The sequence below is a fragment of the Gobio gobio genome (genome assembly GCF_949357685.1).
Source record: "Gobio gobio genome assembly, chromosome: 3".
NCBI lineage: Eukaryota > Metazoa > Chordata > Actinopteri > Cypriniformes > Gobionidae > Gobio > Gobio gobio.
In genome coordinates this window covers 46,363,410-46,378,783 of record NC_137099.1, presented here as the reverse complement: position 1 = coordinate 46,378,783, position 15,374 = coordinate 46,363,410, and the positions used below count along the sequence as shown (strand labels likewise).

Below are 15,374 nucleotides of genomic sequence, written 5' to 3'. Positions count from 1 at the left end.
AGGCTAAGCGGCGCTCCTGATGCGGACGGCTCAGGGATGGGCAGTTCTTTCCAGGAGACGACGGCAGGGCCGCTCCTTCCCCCGGTGGAGGGCCGGGGGAGAATCTTTTGTTCAGCTGCTGGCCCCCGGGTCAGCAGCACCCTAATGTGGTTAAAGAAAGAACTGACAACCCCATCCCTGAGCCCCCAGAGATCGGTGACGGCAGTGCGCGCCACCCTCGGGTCTCGCCACTCTCGTCCCTCTCTGTCGCCAGCCCCCTGGCAGAGCAGACCCCAGTGGAACGCGAGTCCTTCCCTGGTCTCCTCTGTCAGGGCGCAGCCGTTAACCGTGCTCCGACCCGGGGACGCCCAACAGCCTCCCCTGTCCGCGCCGGTAACGCTGCCTCGCTGCCCCACCCAGGGTACGTCTGTCGTCCGTATGACCCCGTTGGTGCAGTCTCTGGAAGCCTGGCTTCAGCTTCCAGGGCTGTCCCGCTGGGTTGCCCGGACCATCAGGCTCGGCTACGCGATTCAGTTCGCGCAGGCTCCTCCCCGTTACAGGGGAGTCCGCTATACCATGACCGGGGCTCATGCCCCCGTCATGCGTGCGGAGATTGCCACTCTACTGGCGAAGGGTGCGATCGAGCCTGTCCCTCCAGCCGAGATGAGGTCGGGGTTCTACAGCCCCTACTTCATTGTACCCAAGAAAACCGGTGGGTTACGGCCAATCCTGGACCTTCGCATCTTGAACCGATCCCTTCACCGGCTTCCGTTCAAGATGTTGACTGCGAAACGCCTTTTCGAATGCGTTCGTCCGGACGATTGGTTTGCAGCGATCGACCTGAAGGACGCCTACTTCCATGTCTCCATCCTTCCTCGACACATCCTTCCTTCTCCCATTCGGGTTATCTCTGTCCCCTCGCGTCTTCACGAAGATCGCCGAGGCAGCCCTTGCGCCCCTTTGGCAGCACGGGGTCCGCATCCTGAACTACCTCGACGACTGGCTCATACTAGGCCACTCTCGAGAGCAGGTTTGCGGACACAGAGATCTGGTTCTCCACCACTTAACCCGTCTGGGCCTTCGGGTCAACTGGGAGAAGAGCAAACTTTGCCCAGTGCAGAGGATCTCTTTTCTCGGTATGGAGATCGACTCGGTCGCCATGTACGCGCAGCTTTCGAGCGAGCGCGCGCAGTCTCTGCTGACTTGCCTCCGACAAATCGAGAGCAAGAATGCGGTTCCACTGAAACTATTTCAGAGGCTCCTGGGGCATATGGCATCTGCAGCCGCGGTAACGCCGCTCGGATTGCTTCATATGAGACCGCTTCAGCACTGGCTTCGCGATCGAGTCCCGAGATGGGCATGGCAGTCTGGCACGCTCCGGGTCCAAGTGACTCGGGCCTGCCTACAGACGCTCACCCCGTGGTCGAACCTCAGCTTTCTACGGGCCGGTGTGCCCTTAGAACGAGTTTCCAGGCATGTTGTCGTATCGACGGATGCCTCTGCCACGGGCTGGGGTGCCATGTGCAATGGACAAGCAGCCGCGGGCTCCTGGACAGGACCCCAGCGCCTCCTGCATGTCAATTGCCTCGAGTTGCTGGCAGTACGGTTCGCCCTGCACCGCTTCCGAGCGCTGCTGAAGGGTCAACATGTGCTTGTCCGGACAGACAACACGGCCGTAGTAGCGTACATCAACCACCAGGGCGGTCTACGCTCCCGCCGCATGTCTCAACTCGCCCGCCATCTCATTTTATGGAGTCAGAAGCGCCTGAGGTCCCTTCGTGCTGTCCATATTCCGGGAGTCCTGAACCACGCAGCCGACGAGCTCTCGCGGTTTCAGCCTCTCCCGGGAGAATGGAGACTCCATCCCCGGACGGTTCAGCTGATTTGGGAACAGTTCGGCGACGCACAGGTAGATCTGTTTGCCTCCCACGACTCTTCCCACTGCAGCCTGTATTATTCCCTGACCGAGGGCACGCTCGGCACGGATGCACTGGCGCACAGCTGGCCGCGGGTCCTTCGCAAATATGCGTTCCCCCCAGTGAGCCTACTCGCACAGCTCCTGTGCAAGATCAGGGAGGACAAGGAGCAGGTCCTTTTGGTCGCCCCGTACTGGCACGGCCGGACTTGGTTCCCCGAACTCATACTCCTTGCGACAGCCCCTCCCTGGCCTATTCCTCTGAGACCGGACCTCCTTACTCAGAGACGGGGCACCCATTGGCACCCGCGTCCCGACCTCTGGAACCTCCACGTGTGGCTCCTAGACGGGACGCGGCAGGTTTGAGTGGCCTACCACCTACTGTGGTCGCCACCATCACTTCCGCTAGGGCAGAGTCCACTCGGCATGCCTATGCGTTGAAGTGGAACCTCTTCGTCACCTGGTGCTCTTCCCGCCAAGAAGACCCCTGGAAATGCCCGATTGGGTCCGTGCTTGAGTTTCTCCAAGAGGGGCTGGAGCGAAGGCTGTCTCCCTCCACCCTCAAAGTTTATGTGGCTGCAATATCTGCCCACCATGATCTCTTGGAGAACAAAAAGGTAAGTCAGCACGACCTGGTCATCAGGTTCCTTAGGGGAGCCAGGAGACTGAATCCTCCTCGCTCTCCTCTCGTACCCTCTTGGGACCTCGCAGTAGTGTTAACTGCTCTGCAGAGACCTCCCTTTGAGCCTTTGTGGTCGGTTGATATTAAGTTTCTGTCTATGAAGACAGCTCTGCTGACCGCATTGGCCTCCGTTAAGAGGGTCGGGGACCTGCAGGCATTTTCGGTTGACGAAGCGTGCCTGGAGTTCGGGCCGGCTAACTCTCACGTGATCCTGAGACCCCGGCCTGGATATGTGCCCAAGGTTCCCACCACTCCGTTCAAGGACCAGGTGGTGAACCTGCAAGCGCTGCCTTTGGAGGAGGCAGACCCAGCCTTGGCATTGCTCTGTCCAGTACACGCTCTCCGCGCCTACGTAGACATGACGCAGTGTTTCAGGACCTCAGACCAGCTCTTTGTCTGTTATGGTGGAGAGCGGAAGGGAAGTGCTCTCTCGAAGCAAAGGCTGTCTCACTGGATTGTGGACACCATTGCTTTGGCTTACCAGCAGCAAGGCCGACCATGTCCCCTTGGTGTGAAGGCGCACTCCACCCGGAGTGTGGCCTCCTCTTGGGCTCTAGCGCATGGCGCCTCGCTAGCAGACATCTGCAGAGCTGCAGGCTGGGCGACACCCAACACATTCGCCAGATTCTATAATCTCCGAGTGGAGCCAGTGTCCGACTATGTACTCGCCCCCCCGAGGGGCCGGTGATGGACCAGGTTCAGGTGTCTTCGCTTGCTCGCCACTCCACTCCACGGACTGGATACGTGCGTTGTTTCCTCAGGTGAGTTCCCCGAGAGCCCTGAGCTCCTCCAGCACTGTCGACGCCGACATCAGTTCAGTCTTCCCTTTCGAGCCCAGACCCTCATGTCCGGCCAGGTGCCCCATGTGCATGGTTCCCTCTGGCGACCCCCACATGTGTATTTCACCGTAAGTCTCCGCAGTGAGCGGGTTTCTTCCCTTGGCGTGTCCCCGCCACCCCTAGGGTTAAAAATCCACCTTCGGCTGGTACCCTAGAGATCTTCCATATGCAACCCTCTCCGGGTCATATGTGTCTCTTAAGTCCTCCCCACGGGTAGGCATCTTTGGCATTCCCTCAGTGGGATATGCTTCCCAGTGTACCTTGGTAATCCTGTGTTAAGTGGGAGTCCTTCGTCCGTACTAGTCTTACGACAGGGTACTCACACTTACGCAGGGCACTGGAAGACAGCTGAGTGGCGGGATTATATTGGGACCCCCATTCGTTAGTCACTAACGTTACGTCGTAGTGACTGAACGAAAGGGAACGTCTCGGTTACGGATGTAACCCTCGTTCCCTGAGGAGGGAACGGAGACGTAACGTCCCCTTGCCACATCGAGCTGTGTTGCCTGGAACGCAGGAGTTCAGTCTTGGCTCCTCAAGCAGGTAACATAATGCGATATTGCCTCGTACTTCCTTATATACCCACGCAGTGAGGCGGAGCTACGTATGCAAATTCCGCATGCCCCATGGCATTGGCACGCCATTGGGCGTTTTCTCAAAACTCGAAGTTGATAGGCTTCTAAGCGAAACCCCCATTCGTTAGTCACTAACGTTACGTCTCCGTTCCCTCCTCAGGGAACGAGGGTTACATCCATAACCGAGACGATCTATTTTATGCCGTAGAATAAAACGTAAAAGTGTCTTGATCTTGTGTTCACCACAGACCTTATTTCAACCTTTTAACCAAAATCCCATTTAAGAAAAAACATTGACTTCAGGACGAGGGAACCGGAATTGCTAAAATGCTAACTCACTTCCACGTTTTGGCCTACAAAGTGATGTCATACCTGTACCACTCTATATACGGGGATTATTAGGAGGCCATGATGATGGACAGAGGCCAATGGGCAAATTTGGCCAGCATACTGAGGTTACACCTCTACTCTTTTTTGAAGGACATGCTGGGATTTTTAATGACCACAGAGAGTCAGGACATCAGTTTAAAGTCTCATCTGAAGGACGATAGTTATGAGTCCCAAAATGAGCACATGGCACATGTACATGTGTGTAAATGTGTTTTTATCAGGTTTTTCTTCATGAAACTCTTAAAACCAGCAGCACTTAGTGACTGTCAGTGATATTTTTTATATTATTTATATAGTATTATAGTATTTATTCATATTTTAAATGAGCTTTTATTTTAATATTTTCATTTTTCAATTTAAGTCTAGGTAAAACTGTAGTAGTATAACATCTAACTAGACAATTTCAGCTGTGTCGCTTACAGGTCAGAAATAATCGTGTTGGAGGAAATGACTTTTAGATTGGATGATTTTAATGGTCAAGAGTACTTTCCTCTATTCTAGTAGCTACACTGTATTGTATCTCTGTCTGAAAACTGCTCTGTTTGTGTTTAAACATAGCCGTTTTATTGTGAATAAAACATGCATTTTATAAAACATTTTATAAAAGGGAATAAAACATGCATTTTATTCACTGCAGCCATACGCTAACATCCAAGTCTATTAAAAAATCAAGTTGAGAATTTGCAGCCTGCAGTGTAGAAATAACTGTGTTGGACAAAATGTCCTTCAAAATATTCGTATGAGAGTAGATTTAGTGTGTATAGAAAATTACTCATTGGTTGAAAATATGTGACTTCTGCCTTGGCCAGTGGGATTTTGTTTGACAAAGAAAGACAGAGGAAGACGGTGAAGTATTTTGGAAGCCTATTTTAGCATTTTTGTTTGATCCACAGAATCACAGAATTTGAACAGTCAAAGCGTGGACACGTCCTCTGTCTCTCAACATTTCGTCCTTGTGCTTTTTTGAGGTCACTCTTTCTTGATAGTCAGTGTAAATGGAGGTTTTCTCACACCTGCTGGACAGTATTAGACTGTGTGTGGCAGTGATGCATATGATTTCCGGAAGAGGAATTGCAGCTGGAGGTGCGAAGTTTGGAGACGTCCCGCTAATGAGTCTCTTTCTCCCCGGCCTCCTGCATTTCTCATGAAGCTCATACACACAGCTTTCACACTCTTATTTATCAGAGTGAATATGTATGCGGGTAGATAGTAATGGCATGACAAAAATTACACATCTCTTTGAAAATTCTCTGTGAAAATGTGTCATCTACTATAGGGAATGTTCTGCTTTGACATTCAGTCTGACCTGTTTTGAAGTAAGGTGTGTGTATGAGAAGGTTTTGCCTGTGTTATGGGGACATCTGCGGGTCACCAACATTTTGACGTCAAATGCCATTTTTTAAATAATTATAATAATATTTAATATATATAATAATATTTTTTTCAGAATTTTAATCATACTTTATTTCACAGTAATACTGTGAAATATTACAATTTAAAATTATTTATTTATTTATTCTACAGTCTTCAGTGTCACATGATCCTTCAGAAATTATTCTAATATGCTCAAGAAACATTTATTATTAGCAATCACATTGAATGTTGAAAACAGTGTATATATTAGAGGATTTATATAAATCATCTTCATCATTACACTATATGTTTTAGAGGAAACAGATACATTTTGTTCAGAATTATTTGATAAATAGATAATTCAAAAGGACAACATTTATTTGAAATATATATTTTGTAACATTTTATATGCCTTTATTGTCACTTTATATCAAGTTAATACATTCTTGCTGATTAAAATAATTCATATATTTAAAAAAAATTAAAGGTGTCAGAATACACAGTGTATCACAGTTTGTTGTGTATGGGGCTGCATAGCCGCAGACCAGTCAGGGTGCCCATGCTGACCCATGTCTACCACCGAAAGGGCCAACAGTGGGCACGTAAGCCTCAGAACTGGCCCACAGAGCAATGGAAGAAGGTGGCTTGGTCTGATGAATCACGTTTTCTTTTACATCATGTGGATGGCCGGGTGCGTGTGCATCGCTTACCTGGGGAACACATGGCACCAGGATGCACTATGGGAAGAAGGCAAGCCGGCGGAAGCAGTGTGACGCTTTGGGCAATGTTCTGCTGGGAAACTTTGGGTCCTGCCATCCATACGGATGTTACTTTGACACGTACCGTTTAATCATTGTTGCAGACCATGTACACCCTTTCGTGGAAACGGTATTCCCTGGTGGCTGTGGCCTCTTTCAGCAGGATAATGCACCCTGCCACAAAGCAAAAATGGTTCAGGAATGGTTTGAGTTTGAGGTGTTGACTTGGCCTCCAAATTCCCCAGATCTCAATCCAATCGAGCATCTGTGGGATGTGCTGAACAAACAAGTCCGATCCAAGAAGGCCCCACCTCGCAACTTACATTGACATTTTTAACATTTATGCATTTGGCAGACGCTTTTATCCAAAGCGACTTACATTGCATTCAAGGTACACATTTGACATTTTGTCAATTCTTGCTTTCCCTGGGAATCGAACCCATGACCTTGGCGTTGCTAGCGCCATTCTCTACTGTTTGAGCTACAGGAAAGCACAACTTACAGGACTTAAATGATCTGCTGCTAACATCTTGGTGCCTAATAGCACAGCACATCTTCAGGGGTCTAGTGGATTCCATGCAGGGCTTAAAAACGGAAAAAAATATCAATCGGTTCACTCCGAGCAGAATCGATATTATAGCGTTTCCGTTTTTGCGTTCGTCAATAAACATTACTGTTCCGAAAACGGTTTGATTTGAAAAAATACCGGTTAATAACGTTATTTTAATTTAGCCTATACTTTAAACAAATATGTATAAATAGACTTATTTTCACTCAATAATAATATAACACATGGTAATTAAACTTGAATATTTATTTCATAACATTTTTAAAACCACAACAGAAATACATGCATTAATTACAAAGCATAAAAAGCGGACCTGTTTTAATGGAGCGTTAGACAATCGAAAGTGGCCTCTTATGCCTAATTCTTTTCAGAAGAGTGATAACATTCTTTGTAACGTTACATAACTTTTTTTCAACACGACTTGTTTTAAAAAATGCATGAATAAAGAATAAATAAACTGGATAACCATTGCTCTTTTAATGCACCGTCAACTGCTAATTTCAAAGCAACCATTGCGCAACACGTCCTTGCATCACATTATCAAATTCAGTCAGCTAATAAAGCTTGATCATTTAATGCAATATAACATACCATTTAATACGAAGCATCAACCGTCTATATAGAAAACATTGACCTGTCCTGTATTGGCAATCTGAAAGACTATAGGAAAAATGTTTGATAGATGCTAGTAGCCTACTTGGATAGGCTTAAACGGAATCCATAAACTAGCCTAAATCAGTCTATTTGAGCTTAAAGTCCGTACTGCTTATTTAAACGTACGAAAAGAATGTCCTCAACGTCACATGCTGTACTACTCAATTCATGACTGGTCACTGGCAAATTAAAATTTTAAAGAGAACGATAAAATAACGTTATTAACCGGTTAATGGTAATTTCAAATTAACGTTTCTGTTCAGAACGATTCAAATTGATTTTGATTTCGTTTTCGTTTTTGTTCCTCTTAAAATTTCGTTCGTTTCTGGTTTTCGTTTTCGTTCCTTGAACCGGTTCGGAGCCCTGATTCCATGTCTCGACAGGTCAGGGCTGTTTTGGCGGCAAAACGGGGATAAACATAACATTAGGTCATAATGTTATGCCTGATCAGTGTTTATTACCATTCAAAAGTAATGGGTCAGTATACCTTTTTTTGTTTATTTTGGAAAGATTTTAACAAGATTGCATTAACAGTGACAGTAAAGGCATATACAATGTTATAGAAATTACATTACAAAATAACTTATTTTGAGCTTTCTATTCATCATTGGATCCTGTGTATCATGGTTTCATAAAATATTTAAATATTTAAATTACTTATTAATTATACTTTTTATTATTGATAATTATTTTTAAATGCTTTAAACATTACATATTATGACAACCAACAGTTATTTTTCGGTTGTCATTGCACATAGTGTGTTAAATGTACTGGGTTTACCAGCTTTACATGGTCATAACAAGAGTTCTGTATTAACTGTATTTATTTATTTTTACAGTCAATGTTTTATCAGTGTAGTTCCATATTTTAAGTCCTGTGGCCATACCTTAAAAACACTGTTTTTTAACACTTTTTAACAGCCTTTTCCCATAATCCTTCTTTGTGAGTGTATTACTGTTAACACGATTTTTTGCTTGATTTGACAAACCGAGGGATGAGACCAAATTACTTTCTGTGGTAATCGATGCACCTCACTGATGCTGTCAATAGAGCTTAACTGGTATTGAACTCAGGACATTGCTTTAAAATCTTACAGGAAAGACAAAACGGCTGAGTAAATGGAAGATAACGGATGTGTAAGCCCTGTTTGTTGATCCCGAGCTCAATATGCTGTGATCTTATTGGGTTTATAAACAGAGTGATGCAATATTTGGCTTGAAACTCACAAGTTGGCAAGTTTTGCAGTTTATACAGCATTTACCGCTTCTGTGGAAATTACTTGTGGCGCTAGTTTATCAAATCTGTCGTGTGGAAGTTACTGTCAGGTCTAAGAGAAACATTATCTCTGTGCCAAAACCTAGTGATTTAGGGCCTTATTTCTGATGTTAAGGCTGTTCCAAAAGTTAGGCCTCTTAATTATGTTGCATCTCAAATTGCAAAACAATTTGATTCAATGTATCCTTCAGTGAAGACAATCCCAGAATGCATTTCAACAAGCTTAGTGAAAACAACAAATCCAATATTGCAGACAAAGCTAGAGTAAATTATAATGCTAATTATAATAAACATGTATTATTATTATTATTATTATTTATTCTTATTATTATTCTTATTCAGTGTCACATGATTCTTCAAAAATCATTTTTATATTCTGAATTGGTGCTAAAAGTAAAAAATATTATTGATTTTTACAAAATCTTTTTTGTTTAATATTCCTGTGGAAATATTATCCTTTTTTCAGGAATCATTGTTGAACAAAGATCAAAAGAACAGCATTTCTTATAGCTAATTTTTTTTCTAACATTAAAAATGTCTTTACTGTCATTTATGATCAATTGAATGTGTCCTTGTTGAATAAAAGTATTATAATTATTTTTTAAATCTTGCTGTCTTTTAAAAAGTGCTCTAGCACCCTGCAGACAGTTTGGGCTGTTTCCACTAGATTCCAGAAAATACTGGGAAAAATAATTTTGTCTGTATCATGTTATATGCAAGATTTATTCAAATGGATGAAGGGAGGCATACATGATCCAGACAAAAATCTTTTTTCCAGTATTTTCTGGAATCTAGTGGAAACAGCCCAAACTGTCTGCAGAGTCCCACAGGGCCTGAGTTACACACTTTCAAAAATGAATTTATAATCAAAAAAATCAAAAAGCGCCTCTTTTTTTGGGGGGGGGGGGGGGGGGGGTATTACAGCTCAGACAACATATACTTACTTGTTTATCACTTTTAGCAGTGTCTTATGTAACTTCAATGGGTTTTCTATCAAATTAGACCCGTGTATGTGGGTATAGGAAGCTTTTCAATTTGGGTAGGCCAAATCCAGGTGGAAATGGTTCCAGAGTAATTTAGTGTAAATAAGTTACTTTGTGTAAAAAATATGCCAACGTGATGCATGTCTCCAAAGTAGAGACTCTAAGCTTTCAAATGGTACCACAGCATTTATATACTTATATACAAGTATATACTTGATGATGTCATTCCGGAGGACAGGGTCTGCATAGTTTTAGAGGTTATATTATATTATACAAAAAACTATCAATAAAATACTGCTTGAGTATCATGCAGTAAACTTAGCAATTTGACAATGTCAGACATTTAGAAGGCAGCTGTCTATGTAGGTAGCTCCCTAGGTTTTGGAACAGAGCAATGCAGTTTACTGGGATCCCTGCAGAGTGTACACTTACTTGTGTACATATCAGGTCTGCTTAGTGCACATTGGGACTTCAGGATCATGGTAAACATTGAAAATTAGATTAGTGCAGCAACTTTTGGAGTGTACTACCCCTCACACATTAATTTCCCCCAGAGTACTCTTTTTTTTCCAGTTTTGACCTGCAGAAAGCTGTCTCTGAGCAAATTGAACAGATCATCAAAGAAACGGTTTATACCCCATACAGTCATTTGTTTACCCAGCGTGCTTCAGTCTTAAAAACAAATGAGTGTCTTGAGTATGTATGTTCTCTCCACTTAAGTGCCTGTTCTGTTTTCTCATTAGTGCAGAAGATGGGCTGCAGTTTTGACTGATATTGCTGTCGCTGATATTATTTTTGTTGACTTATGTAATATAATGACTATGATGTAATGTCGTCATGCTGATGTTAAGTATTGGAGTATGTGTGTGGAGTGACGCTGTTGTGTCTGGGCAGCACACACCATTGGTCAGACTGTGTACATCACACAGTAAACAGTAGGGGGCAGTGTTGCGCCACAGCAGAATCCCCTCTCTTTCTGAAAACAAGCATGATTCATGCTGTTTCTTTCATGTCGTCTCTGGTTTGGTAGTTACAGACCAGACTTGCTTCTTTCTTTCATTGCACTCAAAGCTCTGTATTGATACTGTATCTCAGTTTGGTTCAGAGCATGTCTTATGTGCGTGTGTGCGTGTGTGTGTGTGTGCGTGTGTGTGTGTGTGTGTGTGTGTGTGTGTGTGTGTGTGTGGTGACCTTATTGGCCATCTTATCTACTCGACGGAACCTAGTGTGAAAATAACCATCAAGCACTCCATGTCTTATGCAATATTCTGTAATACTCCTTCCTTCCTTCCTTTGTTTTTTTTCCCATCCTCCTTCATTTCTTACCTTCCTTTGTTCCTTGATTCTTCCGTTCCCTAATTATTTCCCCCACATTTCCTTCCTTCCTTCCTTCCTTCCTTCCTTCCTTCCTTCCTTCCTTCCTTCCTTCCTTCCTTCCTTCCTTCCTTCCTTCCTTCCTTCCTTCCTTCCTTCCTTCCTTCCTTCCTTCCTTCCTTCCTTCCCTGTTTTTTCCTATCTTCCTTTATTTCTTCCTTTTGTTCCTTGATTCTTCTGTTCCTTCCTTCCTTCCTTCCTTCTTTCCTTCCCTGTTTTTTCCTATCTTCCTTTATTTCTTACTTTTGTTCCTTGATTCCTTGTTGATACTTCGGTTCCCTCATTTCCTTCCTTCCTTCCTTCCTTCCCTGTTTTTTCCTATCTTCCTTTATTTCTTACATTTGTTCCTTGATTCTTCGGCTCCCTCATTTCCTTTCTTCCTTCCTTCCTTGTTTCCTTCCTTCATAGTTTTCTTTCATCTTTTCATCATTTCTCTGTTCCTTTCTTTATTCATATTGATTCCTTTACTCCTTCTTCAATCCCTTTTTCTTTCTTTCCTTGTTTTCTCTGATCATTTTTCTATATCCTCCACCCCATCCTTCCATCCTCCCTTTGATTTTGTGCGTTCTTCATTTTAGCATTCCTTTCCTCATTTCCTCCTTTCCTCTCTCACATCATCGTCCTTTCTCCATTCTTTTATTTACTAATTTTGCTTCCTTCCCTCATATTTCCCTTCCTTTCTTCCTTCTTTTTTCTTCTTTCTTTGCTATTTTGAAAATTCCCCTCTCATACCTGCCCACAGTCATTTCAGGTGGCTGATGGAAGTGTTCTAGGAAAAGTGTGTGTGTGTGTGTGTGTGTGTGTGTGTGTGTGTGTGTGTGTGTGTGTGTGTGTGTGTGTGTGTGTGTGTGTGTGTGTGTGTGTGTGTGTGTGTGTGTGTGTGTGTGTGTGTGTGTGTGTGTGTGTGTGTGTGTGTGTGTGTGTGTGTGTGTGTGTGTGTGTGTGTGTGTGTGTGTGTGTGTGTGTGTCATCCTTTATTACTTTTACTTTGTGTCTTTGCCTCTGTGGAGTTTATAATAGTGATTAGGTGTGTACGCATGTGTGACCTTTACTTGTACTCTCATATAAGTGGATATTGTAGCTCAGGGCGGCCAGGAAGTAATCTCTTTGTCAGAGTTGTCTCATTCATGACCCCATCACATCCCCTGCCATGTCACTTCCTGTGACAAAATGATGGAGAATCCAAAATGGCAGAGGCCCCCCTACTATTAGATTAATCTGTAGTACAAAGGCACCTGTCAAATTAGTGCTCACACCTGACAGACCACCAACAGGGCATGTCAGATGAGCTTCCTGTGCTCCTTAAATCATCTTATGTCAGCACAGTGACATGAAATAAATAATCTTTACTTAAAGGCCAGAACACAACACAAAAACAAGTCCTAAACACACACATCTTTTACAGTGTTGAATGGATGTCGGCCGATGAGCATAAAAGAAAGTAGTGTTTCGGTTGTGAAGGAGTTTACGTTTTATATAATCCTTGAATGAGAGAAACATATTTGGTTCCCAGCTTATAAAAAGTCATTTATATAAGGCTGCGGAAAAAAAATTATACATTGCATAAAAATTACAACAAATTGAGGTATAAATGTAAAAAAAAAAAAAAATCATGTTTTTACATGCATGCTTGTGAACCCCAGTGCCATGACACACACACACACACAGAGATACAGAAGGGAAGGCTAATATATGGATATGTATTCGTTGCAGTTGAATAAGGTTTGGCGTAATTGCTATATCCATCTATTCTCTACATTCCTGGCTGTCTTTGCAGGCACAACCTTTATCTCACCCGGCCTCTGTTTTTCCTTTCCTTTTTACATTATTTTTCTTCTCTTTTTGGATCTGAAGAGAGGACTTACAATGACTTAACATCACTAGGGAGCGTTTTTATGGCTTATGCTGAACATAGCTTCATTGCATATTGAAGGCGTCTGGAGTCAGAAATGGATGGACAAGACATGCATACAAACACCTACACGTTAAATCAAAATCCCAGTTTTTGATCTCTGAAAGTTTCAAATGTATGCCTGTTTTGGGCCTGCGTATGTAGACTTTAGGATTAGAGTGGATTAAACAGACATAGCAGTGGGTTTACTAGTGCATGCCTAGTTCCTCAGACCTGGGCTTTTGGTCCTCTTATTGCTGCGGAGGAGCAAACCCCTTCACAGAGGTTACCCAAAATCAATATCTGCCAATCTTTCTGTGTGTTGGACATGTTTAGTTATGTATAGGCCAAAGAGCAGCTCCCCTTTATCTCTGCTACAGTACGGTTCTCGGAATAACAGACATTAGAAACATTCGCAATTGCACTGAAGCTGTGGTTTGTAGGCTTTTCCCTCCCTTACCGACTAATACCGAATGTTCTTATATTATTAAAACATCTCAGCTTCAGACAGCATGCTTACAGACCACCCACGGTTCATTTTTAAAGCAACTGTTTTTTTTGTTTTTACTTTGGAATATTAGTTTCAAAATCATTCTGATGGTACTGACTTCTGTTTCTTTCCCATGCCAAATCCCAAAAGTGGATTTGGACACGGCCTAAGTTCACCTGCTTAAGACCATGCATTTAGATAGTTAAAATGGTGCCCAATACGTCAAAACAACATAGCTTTAGTGAAGGAGCATTGTCGGTACAGACATCATGGCAGAGGCTAACACCGTTCAACACCGAATGCGACAAAAGTGCCCTTTGCAAATCCATTTGTTCTTCATGTTAAAAGTAGCGTGAGCACTTGAAGTACATCAAGGCATCTAGATCTTACAGCAGAGTGGACCCTTCTTATTTATAAAAGGCAGCAATGTAGGCTGTTACCTTATTGGTGTCGCCTTTGTAGTCATTTCATAGGTAAGCTTTAAAAATGTGCAACCTTGCAAACTTATCTCTGCTAGCTTGTAATAGTCTATAGTGTCAAATGTATGTGGCCTATTGTGTCACCAGCATTTGATTAAACACATACACATTCAATCGCTTAGCACGCAATCAATATGTGAAAACGTTAGCAGTATTTCAGCAAAACCAAACATTTCTCCCATTACTACTGTATGTTATACGTTTTGTTATGGTTGTAATAGGGCTAAACTTATCAGTCAGCATGGTTCTTTGCTTTTGAAATCAATTAACCTGTCAAAAAACACGTGTGCATTTATCCGCTGTATTTATAACAGTGGAACATTTATGACAGTGAATTCCACTCACTAACTGAGGGAGCTCCAAAATCGCAGAAATACACATAAATGGTTGATTTAATTTTGCCATTAAAAACATAGATTTCTGTGTGAAACAGCTTTTCAAATAAGAATTGAGATAGACTTGATTTTGTCTATCAGTTTTTTTCAAAAGACAAATCTTCTTGAGCTTTTCCGGTGCATATTGTCCTTCAAATGTGCAAAAGCTCTCCTGGAATAGAAGTGATTTTGGGCGGAAAGACTCTGCTGAACCTGAGTATTGTTAATAAGAGGTTTGGATGCTGACCCCCCAGCAGCCATCTATTAAAGCTGTCTGGTCTCATGCTGTTCTTGTGCAGTGCAGCAGAGAGAGTCTTTTAAAAGTGTTTTCTGAGACCAGCTCTTCAAACGTCATTGAAAGGGATGATGCTGCTTTGCACAAAGAATGCATTTCATGCTGGCACATGCTTTCTGCTGGTTAGGATGCAGTTGAATAATGTACAAATTCTTTTGATAAGTTTGGTCTAAATAAATGTCTTCAATATGTAGCTGTTGATTTTCCATAAATATGGGGTCAGTGAGTTTTTTTTAATTTTTTTTTATATAAAATAAAAAAAGGTTAATGTATCCTTGTTGAATAAAAATATTTATTTTATTAATCTTTTACATTGTTACTACAGTTTTGGTAACACTTTTATGTTTACTTTTTATGTTAACCATTATGTTTAATGTATTAAAAAGGTATTCATAAATGTACTTTATAATGCATTATATTTTTCATAAATTATTGTAACCAAAGTTCAAATGCATTATAATATTAGCAGATTGCTTGTTACAGCTGCAATTTGTTGTTT

General features: G+C 42.8%; 1 protein-coding gene across 1 annotated transcript in view; it reads left to right on the top strand.

Moving 5' to 3' along the window:
* Window positions 1–15,374, top strand: part of ctnna2 (catenin (cadherin-associated protein), alpha 2) — a 673,292-nt gene that overhangs the window by 155,969 nt on the left and 501,949 nt on the right. The window lies entirely within an intron of this gene.